This window comes from Pan paniscus, chromosome 2 (assembly GCF_029289425.2).
Source record: "Pan paniscus chromosome 2, NHGRI_mPanPan1-v2.0_pri, whole genome shotgun sequence".
Taxonomy (NCBI): Eukaryota; Metazoa; Chordata; class Mammalia; order Primates; family Hominidae; genus Pan; species Pan paniscus.
In genome coordinates this window covers 45,234,485-45,252,356 of record NC_085926.1, presented here as the reverse complement: position 1 = coordinate 45,252,356, position 17,872 = coordinate 45,234,485, and positions in this window count along the sequence as shown.

The window sequence follows — 17,872 nt, the reverse complement described above, 5'->3', positions numbered from 1 at the left end:
TTGATCCCACCATTTGAGTCTGTAGCTATGTGAGCCAATAAAGTCCCCTCTATGCTTAAGATAGCGTAAGTTGTATTTCTCTCACTTATACCTGAAAAATTCCCAATGTGGAAGCCAACCCCAGTCAATTAATAGTGGCTGCCTGAAGCTCTGTGTTAAGGACTGTAAGGCTGCATCCTGGCTCAGTAGAAGAAATACTATGATTGATTAGCATTGTTTGCCTTAGGCAAGGGATGAGAAATCAGTGGCATGTGTGCTTTATATATGCCCTTCCTATGTCTGAAATTCTTTCATTGCTGCTGGGCTTTGTGGAATAACTATCAGTTGGTTCATCTGTTAATAGTCATCTTGTCTAATTTCTATGGATGGTGTTCTGCACTGGGTGTTTGTGTCCCCTCAAAATTTATATGTTGAAGCTCTAACCCCTAGTGTGGCCATGCTTGGAGATGACCTCTAAGAAAGTAATTAAAATTAAATGAGGACATAAGAGTGGGGCCCAAATGCAATAAGATTAATGTTCTTATAAGAAGAGACACTAAAGAGCCTCCTATCCCCACCCCACACTGAGAGAAGGTCATGTAATGACATATAGCAAGAAGGCAGCTGTCTGCAAGCCAGGAAGAGAGCCCTCATCAGAGATCAACACTGGAATCTGGGAATTTTAGCCTCCACAACTGTGAGAAAATAAAGTTCTGTTGTTTAAGCCACCCAGTAACTTGTTCTGGCAGCCCAAGGAAAGTAATACAGATGGTAAAGCAAAATTATGACACATGGTGTGGGGTATTTCTGTTGGTGTGCTCTGACTTTGTGATACAAATGGCCAATATCAGTCAGGACCCAGAGGCTCTTCCCATTTAATTATAAGCTTCTACCAAAGACTGAGACATGTGCACTCAGAGCAGCCATGATAGGGCACAGCCCCTTAGAGTCATTCATTATTCAGATAAAGGGTATATATGTATATATACATATGAAACACTACGTCCCTAACAACTATGAGGATGACATTTGGGAGCCTGGCCATTAAATTTCCTTTAAGCAATACTTTCAATTTTCTAGTCCTGAGCTTTCGTGTGCAGGGATCTGAGGCCAGCATGTTTGGCCCAGAGTATGGACGGGTTTATACTCCTCCAAGCCTTCATCCCATTGACTGAAAAAAGCTTGTTGGTATAATCTGAGTAAATTCTTAAAAATAGAGTAAGTCTATTTTTTATCCATAGAGACCTTTGTAAGCCTTCTCAGGTTCCCTCTATTGCCTCCTTCCTTCTGTCCTTTGGTCAACAGCCCAACCTCCACTGGTACCGGGTCACTCTCCACTTTCAGACTTGAAAGAACCATGGGGTTCCCTGGGTGGCTACCAACAGGTAGTGAAGAAATGTGGGGATCAAAAATAAAATCAGGCCGGGTGTGGTGGCTCATGCCTGTAATTCCAGCACTTTGGGAGGCTGAGGCAGGTGGATCACCTGAGGTCAAGAGTTCGACACCAGCCTGGCCAATATGGTGAAATCCTGTTTCTACTAAAAATACAAAACTTAGCTGGGGGTGGTGGCATGTGCCTGTAACCCAGCTACATGGGAGGCTGAGGCAGGAGAATTGCTTGAACCCGGGAGGCAGAGGTTGCATGAGCCGAGATCATGCCACTGCACTCCAGACTGGGCAACAGAGCAAGACTCCATTTCAAAAAAAATAAAATAAAAATAAAATCAGATCAAGTTAGAAAAATTGTAAAAGCTTATTGTGCATGCAAAAGAACAGTTCTCAAACTGGGAGATTTTGCACTAAAAGTAGTAAGAAGCCCTTGTTTCAGCAGTTACATCACAGTTTATAAAGTACAAAGAAGGAAGTATTTTTTTACTTTTTTTCTGATTGGCTGTTAAACATTAACATTCTTTTTAGGGCAAGTAGAGATTTTTAAGCTGATTTGTCTACAGCTGATTTCACTGTATCATGCTGACAAGGATGTAAAGCTTATGTTTTGTGTTTCATTTATATTTACAGCTATTGTTTAGGGGAAATCAGGATGACTTCAGTTTTGGCTATGCAGCTATGGATAGTTGGTCTTGGGTTTATCTAAATTGTGGCTTCCATTTTTATTTTTCTTTAGCAGCAGGAAGTAGCTCCCTGTGAGGTGAATGCTGACCCCAAGAACAAGTGATGTTGAACCAAACAGATCAACCCACACTCCTTTCTGTGTTCCAGGGACTACACTGTAACAAGGGCAGCTCTCTTTTGTCATTATTTTGGAAAAGTCCAATGTGCTGAGCAGACATGCCTGCTAAGCCATCCACTCTGCTGCTTCTCGGCTTGCCATGCCATGGTATCCAGTGCGGTAACATGTTGCAGTATGCTGTTTTGCATCTTTTCTTACCCCTTCCTCACTCTCACTACCCAGGCTTGGCACTTCTCAAGCAACTAGTGCCAGTAGTTTAACCTCTGTTTCAGGCTTTGCTTTTGAGAGCACTTAAGCTAAGAAATCCTTCTTCTTGATGGCTTTTCTAGGATTCACCCAGGTATTTGATCAAGTTCAGACTATTGAAGTCCTTGTTCCTCCATGCAATTTATGCCCAATTATAGTAACAACCACATTTGGCTAAAAACAAATAAAAAGGGAAACAAGACAAGGAAAGATGCAAAGCAATACAAAAATTTGCTGTCACTCACTGAAGCCTTTCCCTGTAAGGTAGAGAGTTGTATTATGTCGTTTTACAGGTGACAAAACTGAGACTCAGAGATGCTTTTTAATTTAAGTGATTGAACTGGAACTCTTACCCCATTTTCTGAATGCTCATTCCAGCACTGGTAGCTTTCAGGACCACATCTTAAATTCCTTACTCTAGTAAGCCTCCAGGAAAAAGCAACAGGGTCACCTCACATATCATTAGTGTGTGCTTGGGCAGAACTCCAGGGGCTCTTACTGTTTATGAGTGAGACAGCTACCAGCCCCACTTATGTTGAGACCATTTCCTTTCCTCCAAGAGTTGACTTTCTGCCTTGGGTCTTCTCAGTGGGGAAAATGGTGCTATGTCAACTGTACGTTTAGCAAGGGTCCCTCAGAGCAAGGGCTAGGGTGCTTGTAGGCTTGCAGAAGGGCTCGCAAGCTGAAATCTGTTTTTTTCCTCTTTGACAGCCATCTCTTCTTTGACAAAGAGATTAGCAAGCTGTCCTTTGTTGCTTGCTTCTCTTCTTCCTTGATCACCCCATTGACTTCTGATCATTTTGCCATCAGCTGTAGGCAAGAAAGGAAAGGTGCCGCTCTAGTCAGCCTGTTTGCTATTGATAGATGTTGCAGGTAAAGATTTCACGAGGGAGAGATGCTTGCATTGCATGGGGGTTTCTTTAACCCAGTGCTACTCAAAAGTTGGCTCCAAACTAGCAGCATCAGCAGCATCTGGGCATTTGTTTAAAATGCAGAATCTCAGGTCCCTCCTCTGACCCTGCAGACCAAAATCTCTGCTGGAGGAGCCCAGGGGTCTGTGCTTTAACAATCTCTCTGGGTGACACACATCTTCAATGAAGGTTAAGAATCTTTAAATGATTTTCTTCCTCTCCCCCTAAGTACAGGTATTGAGCATTGGCTAAATTACCAAAGGGGCTTCATATGACAATTGGAGAGGCAGCATGTGGAGGAGAGAATGATGGGCTTTTGAATTTGGCAGAGTAGATTTCATTTTCTATACTCCACTTGCATTGTGATCATGAACTAACCTTTCTGAGCCTCAGATTCCTTAATAATGACATAGAAGTAATTATTACTGCTTTTTAGGGTTATCATAAGGATTATATGAGATATTAATTTGATAAGCCTTTGCTGCATGGTAGGAGCTCAATAAATTGTTGCCAAAGTAGTAATAGTAATCATCATGTCATCGTCATCATCTTTAGTAGTGAGTTTGGAGTGTGCTGTAAACACTTGATGTGCCTTCTGGCTTCATGGTTAACTTCATGGTTAACAACACCACTGTTAACTTTGGGAAATAACCAGCTGTGATGGTTGGGTTTGTGTGTCCACTAGGCCAGGCTATAGTACCCAGTTATTCAATCAAACACTACCCCAGCTGTTGCTGTGGAGGAATTCTGCAGACGTTGTTCATATCTACAGTTACATAGAGGAGATCCTCTTGGATCATGTGGATGAGCCTCACCCAACCAGTTGAAAGGCCATAAGAGCAAAACTGAAGTTTCTCTGAGGAAAAACAAATTCCGCTGGGTGCAGTGGCTCGCACCTGTAATCCTAGCACTTTGGGAGGCCGAAGCAGGCAGATCACTTGAGGCAGGAGTTTGAGACCAGCCTGACCAACATGGAGAAACCCCATCTCTACTAAAAATACAAAATTAGCCGGGGTGGTGGTGCATGCCTGTAATCCTAGCTACTCAGGAGGCTGAGGCAGGAGAATCACTTGAACCCATGAGGCAGAGGTTGTGGTGAGCCAAGATTGCACCATTGCACTCCTGCCTGGAAAATAAGAGCAAAACTCTGTCTCAGATAAAAAATATTCCGCCTCAGGACTTCAGCATTAACTCCTGCCTGAGTTTTCAGCTTGCTGGACTGCCTTAAGGATTTCAAACATGCCAGCCTCCACAATCTCACAAGCCAATTCCTTGAAATAAATCTCATCTACCAGCTTTATGAATTTCACCTGTTCAGGGCAGAACCCAAAAAACTCAGCTCCCCAGTGTCCTCTGCTGCTGGGACACAGGCCTGTGATCTACATGCCAATGCTCAGACTTGCCTGTGTGAGATCTGATTTTGGAAATGAGCATCTCAAAGGAGGCTGCATCTAGAACCTTCCGCAGGGTGGTGGCAGAGGCATCTGGCTTTCAGGATCAGCAGTGTGTGCAAAGTCACTTCTTGAGGGAGAAGCAGCCTGGGAGAGGAGGGTCCTCTAGAGCCAGAGGTGGCAGCACCCTCATCAAGTCAGTTCTGCGTGTGATTCTGGAAGCTTAGCCTTGAGCATCTCTAGCCTCACAACACTTCTGTGAGCTGTGGTAATGTGTTCTTAATAAATTCCTTTTCTACCTAGTCAGATTCAGCTTCTCACCATCTGTATTAGTTTGTTCTCACATTGCTGATAAAGACATACCTGACACTGGGAAGAAAAAGAGATTTAATGGACTTACAGTTCTACATGGCTGGGGAGGCCTCACAATCATGGCAGAAGGTAAAAGGCACATCTCACATGGTGGCAGACAAGAGAAGAGAGCTTGTGCCGGGAAACTCCCATTTTTAAAACCATCAGATCTTGTAAGACTTATCCACTATCACAAGAAGAGCAGGGAAAAGACCCACCCCCATGATTCAGTTATCTCCCACTGGGTCCCTCCCACAACACATGGGAATTATGGGAGCTACAAAATGAGGTTTGGGTGGGGACACAGCCAAACCATATCAACATCAGACACTTGACAATTCTGAAATTGGGACTAGAAGTCATTGCCAGATCTAGAACCTTGGGGAGGAATGTGGAGTTGGTGATTTGACCCAGGTGGAAGGGACAGGGCTGAAGCTCCAGCTAGCATTAAGGAATGGAACCCCAGCTGTCCAAGGCATAAGTCTCAAAAACTGAATTCAGCTGTTTCCCAGGGTCACCTGGGATGAAGTGCTCATTGAAGGCAAAGCTTAGGGAGATTTAATGGTGCTGCCACTGAATACATAAGTGTGAGAAATTCCAGACCTGTGAGGATAAATTGTTCCCAGCGGCATTGGACAGCTTAATGAGAGACACCTTGCCCCCACCAATCCGCTTTTGTCAGAACAGTATCCCCTCCTTCCTGTTTGAAGAGGCTCTGCCTGCCTTGCTTGAGGCTCTCAAATGTCACACTTACAGAAGTTGCTTAGCCTGGGAAAGTCAAATCTCTACAGGTTCACCTCACCCCTGCCACCATCACTGTCTTTCAACCTATAAGCAAAATCAGACCCCAGCAGTTACAGGAGCCAAATACAAAGTCTATCCTGGGAAGAAAGGGCATCAATATTAAAAGAATTGCAAGAACTTGCAATTTTGTGCCAGAAAGAAGCATAGAAGAATGTATGTTTAATGTGTTTAAAATGGATTCTGAAGATTCTAGACCAAGGAGGAGGGAACATAATTCAGTTAGGGCTGAATTTATCAGTAGAAGAAATGCTCTGGCCAGAGAGATTCTGTGTTTAATATGCTATCTTGAGCTGATGGTTGCAGTTCTAATTACTCTTTCTAATTGATTAGTTGGCTTAATCCTGAATCCAGTGGCAACCAACATAAAATGAAGTTTCAGAAATTCCATGATGTAATGTAGAACAGTTGGTCTCAAACCTAGCTACACATTAGAATCACCTAAGCTTTTCAAAATACTGATGCCAAGGTCTCACCCCAGAACAATTAAATCAGAATATCCATGGACAGGGCCTGAGCATTGGTATCTTTTCAAAACTACCCAGGTGATTAAAATGTGTATCCAATGTGTAATGCAGAGGAATGAGATAAATGCACAACTAGATTAATTCTATGAGATCCACTTACCCTTCCCTAACTATGTCTCTGGAAAGGGCTCTGAAGACACTCTCTTTGCCAAAATATTGAGAATTACATTGATAGGGAAAGAAACAATCTTTGAGAGGTGCTATTGTAGCTCTTACATGCAGCTGGGGTGTGCTAGTGGGAGAGACTGCATTAAAATGGGTTCCTTGACATGGGAGCAGGGCAGGAGGAATGGGTGAAAGGATACAGAGATGGCTGTGCCAAGAGGTGGTACTCAGCTTCCAGAAGATGCTTCAGGGTCACAGCAATCAGCAGGGAAGCTGGGGTGGCACTCAGAATACCCTAACCCAGAGCTTTCTGGAGTAGCTAATTGAGCACGAGGTTCTTAGGACTAAAGTAGATTGGCATCTACCTACGGTCCTACTTGATCCTTATAACCATAAAACTCTAGTTTGGTGAGTTAGAGCTTGAGGCACCAGAACAGTTCCCAGATATGAGTTATTTAAAAGACCCAAGGCCCCTTGATAATATGATAATATCAGAAGTATGTACATTAAGTCTTACACATAGCCTGGGAGAAACTGCCTTCTTCCAATGGCACTGGAAGCTCAGTGAGAGAGCTGCCAAGCCCCATAATCCTTTGATCATGCAGTCAGCCTCTACTAAGGCTGACTCTTCTTCCCTTGCTGGAGGCCCTGTAATGATATCACCCAGAGAGTTTACCTTTATGGGAAAATCCAAATCTCTTCAAGCTCCCCTCAAGCCGCACCATCACTAAATTCCCAAAATGACTTGTGGCCACAGATCAGGGTAACTGTGTTTTAGGGAAAGGAAGATAATCAGATCATTTGAGAAGAATTGAACATCTTTTCTGAGAGACACAGCAGTCCACTGTGGTCTTTTGGGACCAGAAAGAATTAGTCCACCTTAGTCAGCCCACTGACATCTTAAACACTCATATCCTAAGCACATAGTGCCTCACTTCTCAGTTCCTGAGTATATAGCTGGACTAGATATATTCAACAAGAAGCAGAACCTTGACTCTGACTGTGTAGTAGAACACTGACTCTATGACCTCAGACTAAAGGCAATTATAATAGAAAGAGCCATGAGGGAGCCCCTGGAGCTTCTCTTCCATTCCAAAACTGTAAACCAAAAACATGCATCCACGAGGAAATTGGTTAATATTAATTAAAAATTAATATTTAAGATATTCTAAGATGTGGAAGATATAGGAGTATTGAGCTCAATCATATTCCCCCATTTAATCAATTTTAACCTGTGAAGATAAAAGATGGGTCTTGGATAATAAAAACAAATTATCATAAACTTAATTAAGGGAGGACCACAACTGTAATTTAATTACTGTTTAAATATAGATCTTTATTTCAGCAAATAAACATAGTCTCTGGAACTGTGGCTATTCATCTGTAAAAAAAATTCTTTATTCTACTAAGCAGAGAAAAACTGGAAGCAGTTTGTTTTCACTTGACAGGAATAGTAGCATACCTTCACCATTTTGACTTTGGGCTATGTCAGCTCTCACTCTGATCCAAAATTTGTTCTACAAGAATCTAGCTAATTTCAACATCCCACAAGACATCATATGTTACATTGATGATATCGTGCTTACAGAATCCAAACAGCAGGCAGTAGCAGGCATCCTAGAGTCCTTGGCAAGACACATGGATGCCAGAAGGTGAGAAATAAATCCCATGAAGATACTAACTCTTGACACCTTGGTGAAGTTTCTGGGTATACAGTAATCTGGGAAATAACGTAATGATTCCTTTAAAATGAAAGACAAGGTAGTTGTACCCAGTAGTAAGAAAAGGACACAATAAGCCATGTGCGGTGGCTCACACCTGCAATTCCAGCATTTTGGGAGGTCGAGGTGGGCAGATCACTTAAGCCCAGGAGTTTAAGACCAGCCTAGGCAACATAGTGAAACCCCATCTCTAAAAAAAAAAAATACAAAAAATTAGTCAGGCATGGTGGCACATGCCTATAGTTCCAGCTACCCAGGATGCTGAGATGGGAGGATCACCTGAGCCCAGGAGATCGGGGCTACACAGAGCTGTGAATTGAGCTACTACTACATTTCAGCCTGGGTGACAGAGCAAGACCCAGTTTCAAAAAAAAAACAAACAAACAAAAAACCGGGGGTGAGGATGCACAATGCTCATTTGGCTGATCTGTTTTTAGGAGGAAACACATGCTACAATTGAATGTGTTGTTCCAACTTATTCACCAAGTCACTCAAAAGACTACCAGCTTTGCATAGGGCCCAGGATAAGAGACAGCTCTCCAGCTAGACCAGGTTGTGGTGCAAGACGCTCTTCCTCTTGGAGATAATAACCCAGAAGATTCATTGGTGTTCACACTGTGTATGGCAGACTGAGATGCTATGTGAGGCATATAGCAAGCACCCATAGGATAATTACAGTGCACACTCAAGAATTTACAAGAAGAACCAAGTCATCTTCATAAACAGCTATTTTCTTTTTGAGAAAAAAAACCTCTTGTTTTGCTTCTGAGCTTTAGTAGAGGCTGACTGCATCAAAGGATACCAAGTGGCCATGAGATCTAAACTTCCTATGAATAACTGGATATTATCTGATATGCCAAGCCATAAAATCAGGCAAAGTGGAAGTAGTACATATGGGATGGATGTGAGCAGTTCTGAAACCATTGATGAGCTGCATGAGTAGGATGTTCACATTCTCCAGTGCAACTTCTCTAGTTGAGTGGCCACCTGTCCTTCAACCCACACTCTTGACCTCTTAGGAAGTTCCTGTGACCACTGACTGAGGAGATAGATGGTCAAGTGTAGCTTATAGATGGCTTTCCACTTTCTGTAATTTTATATAAACTCATTCGGATGTGACTTTAAAAGGCAGTAAGAAGGGGAAAACTGCCAGAGGGAAGAACTTTGAGTTATCTACTTTTTCTGGAAGGAAAGATGGCCAGAGGAATGGATCTATTATGATTCATGGGCTATGGCTAATGGTTTGGCTAATTGGTCAGAAATTTGGATCCAACAATATTGGAGGATTGGCATCAGAAAATCTGAGGAAGAGGTATGTGAATAGGTCTCTTAGAATGGGTACAAAGTGTGTGATAATATGGTATCCCATGTGACTATTCAGAAAGAGGACTCTTCTGTGGGGTATCCCTTAAAAAATGAGATGGACAATCTGACAATGGATGTTAATTATCTCTGTCATTCCACTGGGCTCTTGAACAAAATGGCAATAGTAGCACATACAGAGATTATACATGGGCTCAGTAACAGGGACTCCCGTCACCATGCTGATCTGCCATAACTGTTCCCCAGTTTGCCAGCAGCAAAGATCATTGTTGAGCACCTCTATGGCACCTACATCAGGAGAATAGCAATTACCTGGTGGCAGATTGTTTACATATTTTCAGAGTATATGTGATAATTTAATACATTCATATAATTTTTGAAGATCAAATCAGTGTAATTGGGATATCCATCACCTTAAATATTTGTCTTTTATTTATTTGAGTGTTTAAAAAATTGAATTATTCTTTTCTAGCTATTTTGAAATATACAAATTATTGTAAGCTATAGTCACCCTACTGATCTATCAAATACTAGGTCTTATTTCTTCTACCAAACTGTATATTTGTGCCCATTAATCAACCTCTCTTCATTCCCCCTTCCCCCATATTCTTCCTGGCCTCTGGTAGCCATGGATCTACTCTGTCTTCATGGGATCCACCTTTTTAGCTCCCACATGTGTGGGAACATGCAATATTTGTCTTTATGTGCTTGGCTTACTTCACTTAACATAATGATCTCTAGTTCTATCCGTGTTGCTGCAAATGACAGGATTTCATTCTTTTTTATGGCTCAACATATTCCATTGTGTATATATTCCATATTTTCTTTATCCATTCATCCATTGATGAGCACTTAGGTTGATTCTATATTTTGGCTATTGTGAATAGGACTGCAATAAGCATGGGAGTGCAGATTTCTCTTTGATATACTGATTTACATTCTTTTGGATTCACACCCTGTAGTAGAGTTGCTGATAGTTCTATTTTTAGTTTTTAAAGGAACTTCCATACAATTTTCCATAGTGGCTGTATTAATTTATAATACATCCCAATCAACAGCACACAAGGGTTCCCTTTTCTCTACATTCTTGCCAGTATTTCTTATTCCCTGTGTTTTGATAAAGACCGTTTTAACTAAGGTGAAATGATATCTCATTGTGGTTTTTATTTGCATTTCCCCAAAGATTAGTGATGTTAAGCATTTTTTTCAAATACCTGTTGGCCATTTGTATGTTTTATTTTGAGAAATGTCTGTTCAGATCTTTTGCCCATTTTTAAATAAAAAAAAATTTTGGCCAGGCGCAGTGGCTCATGCCTGTAATCCCAGCACTTTGGGAGGCCAAGGTGGGTGGATCACGAGGTCAAGAGATCGAGACCATCCTGGCCAACATGGTGAAACCCTGTTTCTACTAAAAATACAAAAAATTAGCCAGGCATTGTGGCACATGCCTGTAGTCCCAGCTACTTAGGAGGCTGAGGCAGGAGAATCGCTTGAACCCAGGAGGTGGAGGTTGCAGTGAGCCGAGATCGCATCACTGCACTCTAGCCTGGGCAAAAAGAGCGAAACTCCGTCTCAAAAAAAAAAAAAAATTTTTTTTTGGCTACTGAGTTGCTTGAGCTCCTATATTCTGGTTATTAATATCTTGTCAGATGAATACTTGCAAATATTTTCTTCTATTTTAAGGATTGTCTCTTGACTTTGTTGATTGTTTCATTTGCTGTGAAGAAGCTTTTCAACTCAATGTAATCCCATTTGTCTATTTTTGTTTTGGTTGCCTATGCTTTTGAGGTTTTACACAAAACGTCTTTGCTTATACCAGTGTCCTGGAATGTTTCCCCCAAAGTTTTGCTTTGGTAGTTTTATAGTTTCAAGTCTTAGATTTAAGTCTTTAATCCATTTGGAAATGATTTTTGTATATGGTGAGGGATAAGGGCCTAGTTTTATTCTTCTACATATGGATATCCAGTTTTTTCCAGCACCACTTCTTGAAGAGACTGCCCTTCCCTTGTTGGATGTTCTTGGTGCCTGTATCAAAAATGAGTTGGCTGTAAATATGTGGACTTATATCTGGGCTTTTTATTCTGTTTCATTGGTGTATGTGTCTGTTTTTATAGCAGTACCATGCTGATTTGTTTACTGTAGCTTTGTAATGTAATTTGAAGTCAGATAGTGTGATGCCTTCAGCTTTGTTCTTTTTGCTCAGGATTACTTTGACTATTCAAGATCTTTTGTCATTCCATATAAATTTTAGGATTTTTTTTCATTTCTGTGAAGAATGTCATTGGTATTTTGATAGGTATTTCATTAAATCTATAAATTGCTTTGGGTAGTATTGTCATTTTAACAACATTAATTATTCCAATCCATGAACATGGAATGTCTTTCCATTTTCAGTGTCCTTTTCTGTATTTTTCATCAGCATTTTACAGTTTTCCTTGTATAGAACTTTTATTTCTTTGGTTAAATTTATTCCTAGGCATTTTATATTATTTGCATTTATATATTATTATAAATGGAATTGCTTTCTTGATTTCTTTTTCATATTGTTTCTTGTTGGTGTATGTAAATACTACTGATTTTTGTATGTTGATTTCGTATCCTGCAAATTTACTGAATTTATTTATCAGTTCTAACAGTTTTTTTGGTGGAATATTTAGGTTTTTCTGAATATAAGATCATGTCATCCGTGAACAAGGCTAATCTGACTTCTTCCTTAGCAATTTATATGCCCTTTATTTCTTCCTCTTGCCTAATTGCTCTTGCCAGGACTTCCAGTATTATGTTGAATAAAAGTGATGAGAATGATCATCCTTGTCTTATTTCAGATCTTAGAGAAAAGGCTTTCAGTTTTTCCCTGTTGAGCATGACATTATGACTCATGGGTTTGTCATAAATGGCCTTTTTTGAGGTATGTTCCCTTTGATGAGAACTTTTATCATAAAGAGATATTGAATATTATCAAATGTTTTTTCAGTATCTATTGAAATAATCGTATCATTTTTGTTCTTGATTCTGCTAATGTGATGTATCAATTTATTGACTTGCATGTGTTGAACTATCCCTGAATCTCTGAGATGAATCCCACTTGATCATGGTGAATGATATTTTTAATGCACCATTCAACTCTATTTTGTTGAGGATTTTGGCAACTATGTTCATCAGGAATATTGCCCTGTAGTTTTCTTTTTTTGTCATGTCCTTGCCTGGTTTCGATGTCAGGGTAATGCTGTCCTCATAGAAAAAGTTTGGGAGTATCTCTCATCTTCAATTTTTTTTTGAAGAGATTGAGTAGAATTGGTATTACTTCTTGAAATGTTTGGTAGAATTCAACAATGAAGCCATCAGGTAGGTCCTGAGCTTTTCTATGATGGGAGACTTTTTCTCATGGCTTTGATCTTGTTTCTCATTGTTGGTTTGTTGAGGTTTTCTGTTTCTTCATGGTTCAATCTTGGTTGGTTGTATGTGTCCAGGAATTTATCCATTTCTTCTAGGTTTTTCCATTTGTTGGTATATAGTTGTTCATAATAGTCTGTAATGAGTCTTCGTATATCTGTGGTCTCATTTTTTATGTTTCCTTTTTCACTTCTGATTTTATTTATTTGGGTCTTATCTTTTTTTCTTAGTTATTCTAGCTAAAGTTTTGTCAATTTTGTTTTTTTTTTTCAAAAACCCAACTTTTCATTTTGTTGATCTCCCGTATTTTTTAGTCTCAATTTCATTTATTTTTGCTCTGATCTTAACTATTTATTTCCTTCTGCTAATTCTGGGTTTAGTTTGTTCTTGCTTTTCTAGTTCCTTGAGGTATATCATTAGATTGCTTATTTGAAGTCTTTCTACCTTTTTGATATAGGCACTTAAACTTATCTATTAGTACTGCTTTTGTTGTATCCTATAGATTTTGGTATGTTATATTTCCATTTTCGTTTGTGTCAATATTTGTTTTCATTTCCTTCTTAATTTCTTAATTGACCCATTTGTCACTCAGGAGCATGCTGTTTAACTTCCATTTTTGTGTAGTTGCTAATGTTACTCTTATTATTGATTTCTAGTTTTATTCCATTGTGGTCAGAAAAGATACTTCACATAATTTCTGCTTTTCCTAATTTGTTCAGGCTTGTTTTGTGGCCTAAGATGGAGGCTATTCTGGAGAATGTACCATGTGTTGATGAAAAGAATTTGTATTCTGTAGCAGTTAGATGGAATGTTCTGTAAATGTCAATTAGGCCTATTAGGTCTAGTGTACAGATTGACACTGGTGGCTTTTTGTTGTTTTTCTGTCTCAATGATCTGTTCATTATCGAGAGTGGGGTTTTAAAGTCCTCTACTCATATTGTATTGCAGTCTCTCTCCTTTTAGATCTCCCTTTAGATTAGTGTTTGCTTTATATTTTTGGGAGCTCCAGTGTTGGTTGCATAGATATTTACACTTATTATATTCTCTCACTGACTGATCCTTTTATCATCATATAGTGACCTTATTTGTCTCTTTTTACAGTCTTTGGTTTGTAGTCTAATTTTATCTAATTAGAGCTACTCCTGCTCTTTTTTTGTTTCCAGTTGCATGGAATATATTTTTCCACCCCTTCACTTTCAGTCCATGAATACCTTTATAGATGAAGTGAGTGTTTTGTAGGCAGCATATAGTTGGATCTTGTTTATTTATCCATTTGGCTACTGTATGCCTTTTACTTGGAGAATTGAGGCCACTTACATTCAGTGTTATTACTGACAAGTAAGGACTTACTACTGCCATTTTGTTGCTTGTTTTCTGGTTGTTTTGTAACTCTTCTCCTTTCTTAATGTCTTTCTTTGTGGTTAAGTGATTTGCTCTGGTAGTATGTTTCATTGCTTTTTTTTCTTTTTTTCTCTCCTCCTCCCTAATTCATTGCTTTTTATTTTTAGTAAATCTTTTACAGGTTTTTGCATTGTGGCTTACAAAAAACATCTTATAACAAGTTATTTTAGAGGGATAATGACTTATTTTAGGTCATAAAGAAAATAATATAAATTAACAAAGAAAAACGGGGAAAAACTACACTTTAACTCCATCCCCACTTTTTTACTCTATGTTGTCTCAATTTACATACTTTTATACTATCCATCTCTTAGGTTGCCATAGGTATTATTGTCTTAGATAGATTTCTCTTTTGGGCTTCATAGTAGAGTTATGAGCAAATTGTATACCATAATTACAGCATTGGAGTATTCTGGGTTTTTCCATGGACTTAATTTTGTTATTGGGCTTTTTGCCTTCAAATGTTTTCTTTTGGTACATTAGTATGTTTTCCTTTCAGATTGAAGAACTTCCTTTAGCATTGCTTGTAAGACAGGTCTGGTGGTGGTGAATTCTCTCAGCTTCTGTTTGTCTAAGAAAGATTTTATCTCTCCTACATATTTGAAGGATAGCTTTGCTGGATACAGTATTCTTGGAGAGCAGAGTTTGTTTTTTCTTTCCAGGACTTTGAAAATGTCATTCCACTCCCTGCTGGCCTGTATGGTTTCTGTTGAGAAGTCTGTTGCCAGGTGAGTTGGAGTTCCTTTATATGTTATTTGCCTCTTTCTATTGCTACTCTTAGGATCTTCCCTTTGTCCTTGACCTTTGAGAGTTTAAATATTATATGTTTGGGTTAGTTTTATTTGGGTCAAATCTATTTAATGTTCTCTGACCTTCCTGTACCTGGATATTTTTATCTTTTTCAAGTTTTGGAAACTTTTTCTTTGAATAAGCTTTATACCCCTTTCTTTTGCTCAATGTCCTCTTGAACACCAATAATTTTTACATTTGGTCTTTTGAGTCATTTTCTGTATCTGTCAATCTTCATCCATTTTCATTCTTTTTTCATTTTTGCTCTCTGACTAGGTATTTTCCAATAGCCTGTCTTCAAGCTCACTGATTCTTTCCTCTGCTTGATCCATTCTGCTATTGAGAGCTCTAATGAATTTTTCAGTTTTCAAATGTATTTCTCAGTTCCAAGATTTCTATTTGATGCTTTTGTTATTTCAATATTTTTGTTAAATTTCTATGATAAATTTCTGAATTGCTTTTCTCTGTTATCTTAGAGATTACTGAGTTTCCTTAAAATGTCTATTTTGAATTCTTGGTCAGATAATATGCACATTGCCATCTTGTTAGCATCAGTCACTGGTTCCTTGCTTTGTCTGTTGAGGAGGTCACAGTTTGCTGTGTGCTGTTGTTTCTTGTGGATGTATATCTATTCTTTGAGTTGAAGGATTAGTTATTTATTTTAGTCTTATCTGTCTGACTTGCTTTGGATTTTACCAGATATGTTTGCTTAAAGAGTCTTTGTAATTTACCTGTGGATTTTCTTTTTTACTGCTAGGTTGCTGCCTCCTTTTTGACACTAGATGGCACGTTAAGCCTAGATTTGCCTAGGTTCTAGTAAACAATCAGAGTGATGCCTGTCCCAAATGGGGATAACTCAGTAGTGTGGGAAGGCTGCTTAGGGTTTTGTGCCTAGAGGACCTGTGGAATGAACCTTCTACAGCATGGTGCTGCTGAACAGTCAGTCTGATTTGGCATCCTCTTTGACCATGTTACAAAGAGTTTCCAGGGCTGGAGATGGTAGTCCTGTCCCCCTACTTCATCTCCAGCTATTTCAGGGATATTTCTCCCTTCAGGCAGTGGTGATGCTTCTCATGGGTTGAGGCAGGGACAGGTCTACTCCCAGGGAACCCAAGATAGTGGAGAAACTGGGGTCCACCTTGATGTCACTTTTTCCAGCGTAGAAACCATGAGTGAAGGGGCAATGTTTTATGTGCTTGGTGCTGAGCAGATTAGGGTAAGAAGCATCGCAGATATGGAAGACTAAATCTCTTACAGTCTACTGGGAGTTTTTTCACTTCTCTCTGGCCCCAGAAACTGTCTTATCCTTATATTTGAGTTCTGGGATATTATTGGTGATAAGCTTGGTGCTATATATTTGTTTTCTTGGTTTTATATGGAGGAGTAAAGCCAGCTTGCTTCTACACCACCATTTTGGAACGAAAAGTTGAAAGGTTTTCTCCCCTTCCATCTTGAAGGGAGCAAGGGTTCGTCCTCAGGTAATAATAATCCACTCTGGATGTGAATTTGCCTTCTATGGCTGTCACATTTCTTCCAGTAACATCTCCAGTAGACTTACTGAATGCTTTACTTCACCATAATAATACCCCATGCCACATTGCATCTCAGCAAGAACTTATTTTAGAATAAAAGAAGTGAGGAAATGAGATGAAAAAATATGGCATTCACAGGTCTTACAGAAGGTTAGAATATTTAATGAAGACTCAGTAACAGCATTCACTGAGAGAAAACGTCTTGTGAGGTTGGGCTGCTATTCTATACAATGAGCCCATGCTTTGAATTAGAAACTAGTGTATGACTCTGGGTCTCCCACAGGCCAAATACACCAGTCTGGGGAACCAGTAGGTAGAAGTGAGATGGTATCTCTCACTAGTACACATTAGCACTTGCAAATGCTTCATTTCCTATTTGTATTGGTTATTCCATACAAGTTCTCCCACATCCATTCTTCCACTTTTCTATTCTGCTATATCTCTGAAGACTGTCTCACTTGGGCTGCCATGCTGACTCGCTTCTCTTTGGATCAGCCAATGACATTACCAGCAGGTAAGCAGAGAGCAGAGGAGAGAGAGAGCTCAGGGTATTTCCTCTCCATTTCCTCCCTGCTTCAGCATTGCATCTTTGTCAAGGGCCACCTTTTTCCATAGCTCTAGCTGCCGCTGGGCAATTTCACCCCAGCTCTGCTCTCACTAGACTCAGGTCACACTATTTCCTCTCCTACCCCTAGACATGGTAATGGCTTCCTGCTGTTTATTAGCCTCTGGGTGCCTCGACATCCATTGTCAGTGTCTTTAACCCTGCCTGCATCTCTTAGTGATCCCTCAGTAAAGTCTCTTCATTTAAATAAAATGAATTGAATTCCATTTCCAGCTAGGATACATTATTTCTGCAACTCTGTGTTCTGCTGGCTTCAAGTGCCAGTACCCAAGACAGGAAACAAAAGAATAGTTTTATTGTATTGAAAACTGAGGCTGCCATCTGTCCATTTCAATACTTTCATGCCAAACAGGCTAGAGGTAGGCTGCAGTGACAGGTGCTATTTTATAATAGGGCCTGGGAGCGATTCCACCTACACCACAGGGAGATAACACCTGGTAGTGTTAGGTCTAGTGTTTAAAAAACATACACTAATGGAAGACTTTACTAATCCCATTCAAGGAGGACCACCAAGAACTTAGATTTTTCAAAAATCAGGTTGGGGTAGCTCACTGGATAAAGAACTCTGTTCAGCTGAGGTGCCCCT